General features: G+C 39.7%; 1 long non-coding RNA gene across 1 annotated transcript; it reads left to right on the forward strand.

Moving 5' to 3' along the window:
* The first annotated feature begins 573 nt into the window (after positions 1–573).
* Positions 574–8372, forward strand: LOC113920217. Its single transcript, XR_003519261.1, has 5 exons — positions 574–606; positions 3564–3637; positions 5102–5235; positions 6495–6714; positions 8228–8372. It is a non-coding gene; the product is annotated as an uncharacterized LOC113920217 (long non-coding RNA).
* Positions 8373–8636: the final 264 nt, after the last annotated feature.

An 8636-nucleotide genomic window follows, 5' to 3' on the forward strand; every position in this document is an offset into this window, starting at 1 on the left:
GGTATTTATATAAATACCAGTAAAATCTGAACCATATATAGACATAGGAGTGGGACTGAAACGAAGCAATAGCATATGGTAATAGAAGCTTGCCTTTCTTTCATCTCTCTTTCCTTTGCTCTATCCTGTATCTATCTCTTTGTTCTCCTTTTTCTTCCCTTTTAAATAAGTCTATTTTCAATAAGTTGATAAATGAGTCAAAGTTATTTACAACAGACTATGAATTCAAACTGGTGTATTGTTGCTCTCCTTTTACACCATAAAAGAAATTTGGACATTGGCACCTAACATTTACTTGTTTTGTAAGAAAAGGGTCTCCTTTATACCTTCGGAAATCACTGGACTTTAGCATGTCTGCCTCTGGCTGCCTGTGTGGTGGATGCTGCAGGGAAGGTATCCTTTCTACAATTAGATGCATAATACATGTTATATCAGAAAACATTTGTTGTATGTTCACTACGTAGCAAGTACTAGAACAAGTGTTTTGTGTAAGATTATTTCATTTTAGCAACTGTATGAGATAAAGGTACTGTTATTATCCCATTTTACAGGTGAATAAACTGAGACACAGAGAGCTTGGATAATTTGACCAAAGTTCCACAGCTGGTAAGTACAGAGAAGAGATTGAACTTGGGCAGTCTAATAGGTGAGCCCACACTCATAACTATCACCATTCCTTTCCCACCACAAACCCACCACATATGAACAATGGCCCTTAACCACTTCCTAGAAGGGAAGACAGAAATGTAAGAAGAATGATAGAGTCTGAAGGTCAGAGTGGAAATGACCTCAATGATTATCTAATCCAGCCCCTTTATGTTATACATGAAGCAAAAGAGGATCAGGGACGCTCATCCATCTGTTCAATTCCACCCAGCCTTCATGGGTGACTAGAATCTGTTTCTGCAAGTCTCTTTCTACTATAAGAGTTGTAGAATGAAGGCTCATTAAAGATTCACGTTCCATAGATAAATTTCCCTGCAGTCTTTTATTTAATTTGGCCTAGTGCATCTAGGGAATTGACTAATGTCGCTGTAAACACAGAAGGCTCAGGACTCCAATTATAGGAAAGAAGGAAATTATTATTGATGAGAAGTTGGAAGAACTGAGCCCCACATTGCATAGTAACACCCCAGTGTCTCCAACATCTTTATGTTAGCTAGATCTGTGATATTTTTTAAAAGCAAAGGCAACCTTGATGAAGATGCCGATTTCCTGGGTTGAGTTATAGAAGCAGTTAATTTCCTAGATGCCAGAACACCGCCACCAGGGTGAATACTGCGGTTCAGTGGAGCCCTAGAGTCTTGCCTTTTCTCTGAGATCTCTCATATTGCAGAGATGTGGGTTTCCTTTTTTTTTCTCCCCAAAGTCTCTTATGATGGGCATTTTTAATTAGGACACTACTGATGCACAAATGGTAGCTAATCCTGACAGCTTCCTTCTCAACACATGTTTTCCCTCTCATTCATCCATCTTACTTGTCAACCTCCTTTTTCCTCTGTGACTATGTTTGAAATGCTGTCCCACACATCTTTCCATTAGAGAAAGGAAATTTGACACCTGGGGAGGCAATATTTCCTCTTACTCTCTAACTGTGCGGAGGGCATGCTGGCTATTTCTCAAAATAGCACAGTCAGCAGTATTGAGAACATTAGTGCTTTGTAGAGGAAACCAAGAAAATTTTTTTTTTCTGATGAGATGCAAATTGTACATTCTCTATCTCCCATCAATGAGAACATCATTTTTTCTTAAATAGTTACGCCAGCACCTTCAAATCAATTAAGGGGCTGTGGTGACACTGCTGTGACATCCCATTAGCCCTTGCCTTTTTTTATGTTCTATTAGAAGCAGAAATAAAAAGTGATTTTGCCAGTCAGAGGTGGAATTTCAAATATCCTGGTGTTCCAAGTCAGACACAGAATCATGAATTTAGGGTACTCAGTTTGCTTTGTGGCTGTTTATCTTAACCAGGTGATATCAGGTTAAATTTTGAGTTCTGTGAGAGCAGGGGCCAGATCTTTGTCATTACTGTGACACCATGGTGCCTAGGGCAATGTCTTGCTCACAGTAGAATCACAGATTACAGACTGTTCGATTGTTTATTCATGTGTGCTCAAATATTTAATGAGCGGTTATGACACAGGGACCCTGTGCTTGGTGCCCTTCTAATTGAGAAGGGCTTTCTAACATAATTCTTAGCATGCAGCCATTTGTTCAACAAAAAATTATGGAGCACTTGCTATGTGCCAGACATTGTGGTGTACAGAGGTTAAAAAGACATGGTTTCTGGTTTCAAGGAGATTCAACTCTAGTGGAAGAAGCTGAGTTGGAGAAATGTCCAGTGTTGTGTCAAAAGTTACACATGTCATTACTATCATAGACACCAGACTTGGGTCTCCTTACTCAAATACTTAGTCCTCATTTGGGGCCTAGCATTATAGAGACATGGGACTAGGGGTCATTCCACTCATCTGGGATTCAAACTCTCCCAACAACTGCTGTAATATATATTTGTCAAATTGAATATTCATGGTGTATCGGACAAGGGCTAGAGTGGTTCAATTTATGCTTATAAACATTTATCAGATGAATTGCTCTAAATTTTCTGCTTACTAAGAGAATTGGACCTATTTTAATGTGGCTTAAGAATAGTAAAGATCTTAAACAATGGCAGAATCAGATGGTTTATGTGGTGTAACTTGAGAGCTATAGAAATGTCCTTGGAGTATAAAAAAATCTTACCAGTAATTCAGTGTGCCTAAAATCCTACCACTAATAGCTTGCTTTGGTTGTCAACTTGAGGAGGACAGGATGGAAGGTAAATCTTAATGTAGGGGGAGTAGGTGGGGAAAAGATAGTAGAGAAAGGGTAGAAACTCTCACATCTAGAACATAGTGGGCACTCAGTAATTATTGCCCATGTGGTTGAGTATTTTAAGTGTAAGTCAAGAGATAATCAAAGTGCTACAGAGGCACAAAAGAGGAAGCAATTCTTACTAGAGACAGAGGAAGGTCATGAAAAAGCGACACTTTGAACTCTAATGGATGGGTTGAATTTTGGTAGAAAAAAATTAAGGGGGAAGAGAATTCTAAAGAGAAGAAATGTCACAAGCAGTGGTTCTCAAAGTATGGTCCCTCTTGGGGTCCCCATGAACTTTTCACGGGGTGCATGAGATCAAAACTCGTTTCATGATAATACTAAGATGTTATTTGCCTTTTCCACTCTCATCCTTCCATGAGCACACATATACAGTTGAGTTTCTGGAGGCCACATGATGTGTGGTATAGTGAGAGATTGGATGCAGAAGCAAAGAGATTCCTCCTGTCCTTTATTAAACCAGATAGGTTATCCCATATGTTCGTATGTTAAAAACATGTAAAACAACACTAATTTTCACTCAATATTGTTTTGGTTTGGAAAATATAGTTATAGTTATTTTTAAGTAATAGATATATAATTTATATAACATAGGAACTTACTGTTATTGTTCAATTAATTAACCCTTCAGTATTTAAAAACTTTCTTGGTTTAACTTCTAACATGGTAAATACTGATCCTATAAGCACTCAGTGTGAGAAAGAGGAGGATGGGGACTGAGCTTGAGAGGAGACCTGTCTGAGCAGGGAAGCACAGGAAGGTAAGTAGTGTTTACTGGCTTGTATCATTAAAAATGGGTGAAGGCGAGTGGGAGGTACAGGCTTCCAGCTGTGGAATGAATAAGTCACGGAAATAAGAGGAACCAGCATTAGGAATACAGTCAATGCTATTATAATAGTGTTGCAGGGCGACAGATGCTAACTACCTTTGTGGTGAGGGTAGCATAATGTATAGACTTGTGGAATCTCTATGTTGCACATCTGAAACTAATGTAACATGGTGTGTCAACTGTACTCCAATAAATTTTTTTTTTTTAAATGGGTAGTGTTCCATACGCCCAATTTCCAGTTCCCATACTTACCTGTATCTGAAAGAGGGTGGGGTTGGAGAGATTGGCTGGTGGAAATCCTAGGCAACTTTTTCAGAGGAAGTTTAATTTTGTTGATTTAAACTTTTTGCTGGCAATTTCACTAGGTGCTTTCGCTCTCCTAAGACTTGCAGGAGCAGGGGACAGTGATCATCTGAGGGCTGGGGGCGTGTTGGGGGGGCTATGGCAAGTGGTAGGGCATAAAGCTTGTACTGACTGCCGGCTCACTTAAAGTGGCCTTATGTTCTATCTTTAAATCCAAGTGAATTTTTTCACTTTATTCTGCAATGTATATAAGCTTATTTTGGGATATGAAGATGTTTTACATTACTTACCATTAAGGAAAAAAATTATGCTTCAGAAAGAGTCCCCATGTTTATTGAGTACCCCCAGCAGACTGCCACACAACCCCCCCCAGTGGTACTCTGATTTGAACAGCACTGATTTAACCCAATTATACAACCCCAGGAGGGGAAAAATTCAACTCTGTGTACGCTTTAGTTCTTTGCAGGAGAAACAATGAATCATAAAGATTAATCGTGTCTTTTCTTGTGAGTTTAATAAATAATATCAGTTTACAGGAAGGATGAAAAGTTGATATATGTAATTAATGCTGAGTGAAAAATGCTATAGTCAAAGATTTGTACAAAATGCTGTCTTTTAAAATATATGGAGGGGGTGCTTTTATTTTAAAATTCATGAAGACTTGAGTTTGAGCTCAGCAACATTTTCTGCAAAGGTAATTGAAGAAACCCTCCCCATGCAGTTACCTCTCTGCCCCAACTCCAGAAGAAAAGGGTTAAGGAAGTTTTACAAGTAAATTAGCTTTTTGAACAGTGTTAAGGGCCAGAAAAAGGAATTTAACTGGGATTGCAATTACAAGTAATTTTCAAAAATGTGCTTGAATGAGTTCCTGCTCATACAAAGGGGACAATGCACCAATATAAGAGAGAGGTCAGGTGGTCACTGTCTTGATCATGTGATTAATCTTGGCACTCCCGAATGCTGGACATGCTGACATGCATGCCTCCCGATAGGATGCAATATGAAGTAAGAAACATTGCCTATCAAGTCTTCTCTGAAAACATGTTTAAGCTGAATCTCATCAAGCCTTTTGGCCTAACTTCTTGTTTCTAGGATATACAGAGGCTGGAAGAAAAAGTTAAATAACACTATAAGGGAACAAGCAGACAAATCTAGAATATGGAACATTCTACAAGATAATTGAATCGGTTCTTCAAGACCTCAAAGCAAAATTTTCTTTTAAAAAGGTGTGCATGTGTGTGTGTGTGTGTGTGTGTGTGTGTGTGTATGTGTGTGCAGGGGGTAGGTATGTGTTAGGAAGTGTTTCCAGAATTTTGATTATATACTGGTTAATAAAAATAAAAGGGCTTTAAATGTCATTTGGGGAAACTTGAATATGGTCTGGAAATGGGAGAAGAGTGGGGAATTATTGCTAGTTTGTTTAGGCTGGCTAGTGGTATTGGGGTTGTATGGGACATACACCTTATTTTTAAGAGATGTATACTAAAATATTCAAGGGATAAAGTGTCATGACATCAGCCACTTATTTTCAAATGATTTAGCAATAAAACTAGAGGGATAAGGAAATGAAAGAGATCTTTCAAAAATGGCAAAAATATTAACAATTATTGAATTTAGGGAGTGTATATATGGTTGTTTATGGTACAATTTTCAATTTTTCTTCCTGAAAAGTCGGCAAAGTTTTGTTGTGGGGAAAACATTGATATGTATAGTCACTTATTCAAACCTCACAGACTATAATTTGCACACCTATCCCATGTTAAGTACTGTGTTAAATGTTAGGCAGGTAATGGTGACAACAACAATTCAAACCTCCTTGCTCTCATGGAATTTCAGTTTGGGCAAGAACACTATTAAACAGTGAGACATGCAAATAAATGAATACTCATGATTGCAATAAGCTGCAAAGAAAAACAAAAGTCAAATGTCATGAGAGAAAGTGATAGGGGAGCGTAATTTGGATGAGAATGGGGTGAATGACTGCTAAGGCTTTTCTGGGGAAGGGATGCCTTTCAAAGAGACTCCATGGGATCCTTTGGCTTTTTGCAACCTCTCTGACCCACAGGCTCTTGTGTCTTCAGGCTGTTCCTTCAGCACTTCCTTGTATAGCCTTGTAGCATTTCACTCCCCGTGCATTTAATCCTGGCATCTCAAATAGATGGTAAGCTTTTTGAGGACAGGTCTTTTGATTTATTCACCTCCACATTCCTCAGAACCTCATGTGACACAGGAGTTCAAAATTTATTTAAAAACTTAATATTTGTGCAGCTCTTCATATCTTTGAAAGTCCTTTCTTATGTATGACCTCTGCTGTGACCTTGAAAATAGCCCTGTGATGGTTAATTTTATGGGTCAACTTGACTATGTCACGGTGTCCAGTTGTTTGGTCAAACACTAGTCTAGACGTTGCTGTGAAGGTATTTGTGGATATGATTAATTTACAATCAATTGACTTGAAGTAAAGCATGTTACTCTTTGCAATCAGGGTGGGCCTCTTCCAATCAATTGAAGACCTTAAAAGCAATAGCTGCGGCTCCCCAATGAAGAAGAAATTTTGCTTCAAGATTGCAACATAGAAATCCTGTCTGAGTTTCCAGCCTGCCCCTGTGGAATTTTGAGTCAAGACTGCAACATCAACTCTTCCCTGGATTTCCAGACTGCCGGCATGCCCTACAGATTTCAGACTTACTAATCCCCACACCTGTGTGAGCCAATTCCTTAAATCTGTGAATATGTGTTTGGGTGTGTGTATACTAGTTCTATTTTTCTGGAAAACACTGACAAATACAAGCCCTAGGAGACAAGAAGGACAGTTACTATTCCCACTTTACAGATGGCTAAAGAGAGGCACAGTAAGCTTAGGCCATTAACTTAAGGCCCCATGCTGAGTTTCTGAGACTGGAAGGAAGCAAAGTCATTGATCTTTTAATTCCCAGCTTTTAAAATGGAAGCTATTGCTTGGTATAACATCCATCCAGTAGCCAAGAGCTCAACCATCTGGAAGGGACATTCGAATAACATTTCCTCTCTCTGGCACGGTATTGAGTCTGGACGCTAAGCCAGGTGACACCGATGGGCTTTGAAGATCCACATACATATTTAACAACACTGTTTCCATGGGTTTGCTTCAGAGGAGGTATAAGCCTTCACCCGAACAAAACAATCACCTCACTGTAAATGTGTATGGGGACATCAAACCATCAGCAAGCTGAAAGATTTTTATCCTTTGCAGTCAGTAATGAAAGCCTGGAAAGGATTTCTCTTGAGATATTCCGGTTTTGATGGATTTTCTTTGTTTACAATGAACCTGGGACTTAAATATTGCAGCCTATCCTTGCCTGACTGAAATAAGTGCCCCACAATATCTGGAACAATAACCTGGGTATTATTTGAAGCACACTGGCCCGAACCTTGACTCTGTTTACAGTGGGTGTAAAATTAAATGCAGAACAATTACAAGCTGGTGACTCCCTACCCAGTGGGTTTTGGAATCTCACAGCATTGGAGGGGGAGGGGGAGTACTCCACGTGCTTGGGTGGGAAAGCCCGCTGTCAGTGGTTTAGGGGAAGACATGATCTTCTTACCATGAGTGATTTTCTCTTTGATGCCTGGACTGAGCTGTCCCCTCCTGCCAAGAGTAGAGTTAGACCCCACAACCCGAGGGTAGGTTTAGGCAAAACGGTGTCACTTCTCTGCTCATATATCAAAAAATCATGGGAGTCTGAAATTCACTGTAGAGGCTGCTACCTACAAGGAAGCTAAGGTGCCACGAATAGCAAAGCTTATGTGGTCTTGTACAAACTCCGTTATCGTCTATGCCCCATTGTGCTCATCTGTAAAATGGGAATAATACTTGCTTCGAAGGATTGATAAGAAGATTAAAGGACATTTAAAATTAGTCAGTGGCCTTTTTGAATATCAAGCTTGGGCCAGCACTGGGTCAATCATTGGGCATTCCTTATTTTGCTTAAATGTCACAAGTATTCCACAAAGGCGGGGGGGGTGCGTAGAGTTATTGGTGCTGTTTTAAAATGAGGGAATTGCACTCAGCAGGTGAAACAACTTTCCCGTTGTCACTTAGTGAGTTAACAGCAGACAGGACCCTACCCTCAATCAATGACTCAGGAGAAGCTTGCCAACCACTGGGTGCTCAGGGCAGGTTGGTTTTCTCCTCCTTAATGTTGCTCTTCACCCCTTTCCTTTTTTTGCTTCTCTTAGGGTCAGGGTCTCAAATGGAATTCCAACCAGAAAGAGCAGAGGGGATACAACGTTTCTGCTCCAGCTAATGGGCTCTCCTTGAGGCTGGACTGAAAGCAGCTGAGGATCCTTCCATGTAGAAACAAGGGGAAGATGGGTTTAATGAAAAGAGAAATAAAATCATTTGATTCTGTGAGTGCCACTGTTATTCTGTGTTCCTAAGAAATTATAAACTGCTGGAAGTAAGGCAGTTCGCTTGCAGTAGACTCCTGGGTTTTATGTTAAACAAATGATTTTTGATGAGGAAATTTGTAGTTTCCTCTGACGATGATCTGCCCTGTTCATTGCTTGTCTCATTGTCAAACTCAGCTTGTAGGGCTTTGTGAGTTCTCATGAAAAGCTTTCTTTCCAGGCAGTGAGAAAGTTTAAG

This window comes from Zalophus californianus, chromosome 3 (assembly GCF_009762305.2).
Source record: "Zalophus californianus isolate mZalCal1 chromosome 3, mZalCal1.pri.v2, whole genome shotgun sequence".
Lineage (NCBI taxonomy): Eukaryota > Metazoa > Chordata > Mammalia > Carnivora > Otariidae > Zalophus > Zalophus californianus.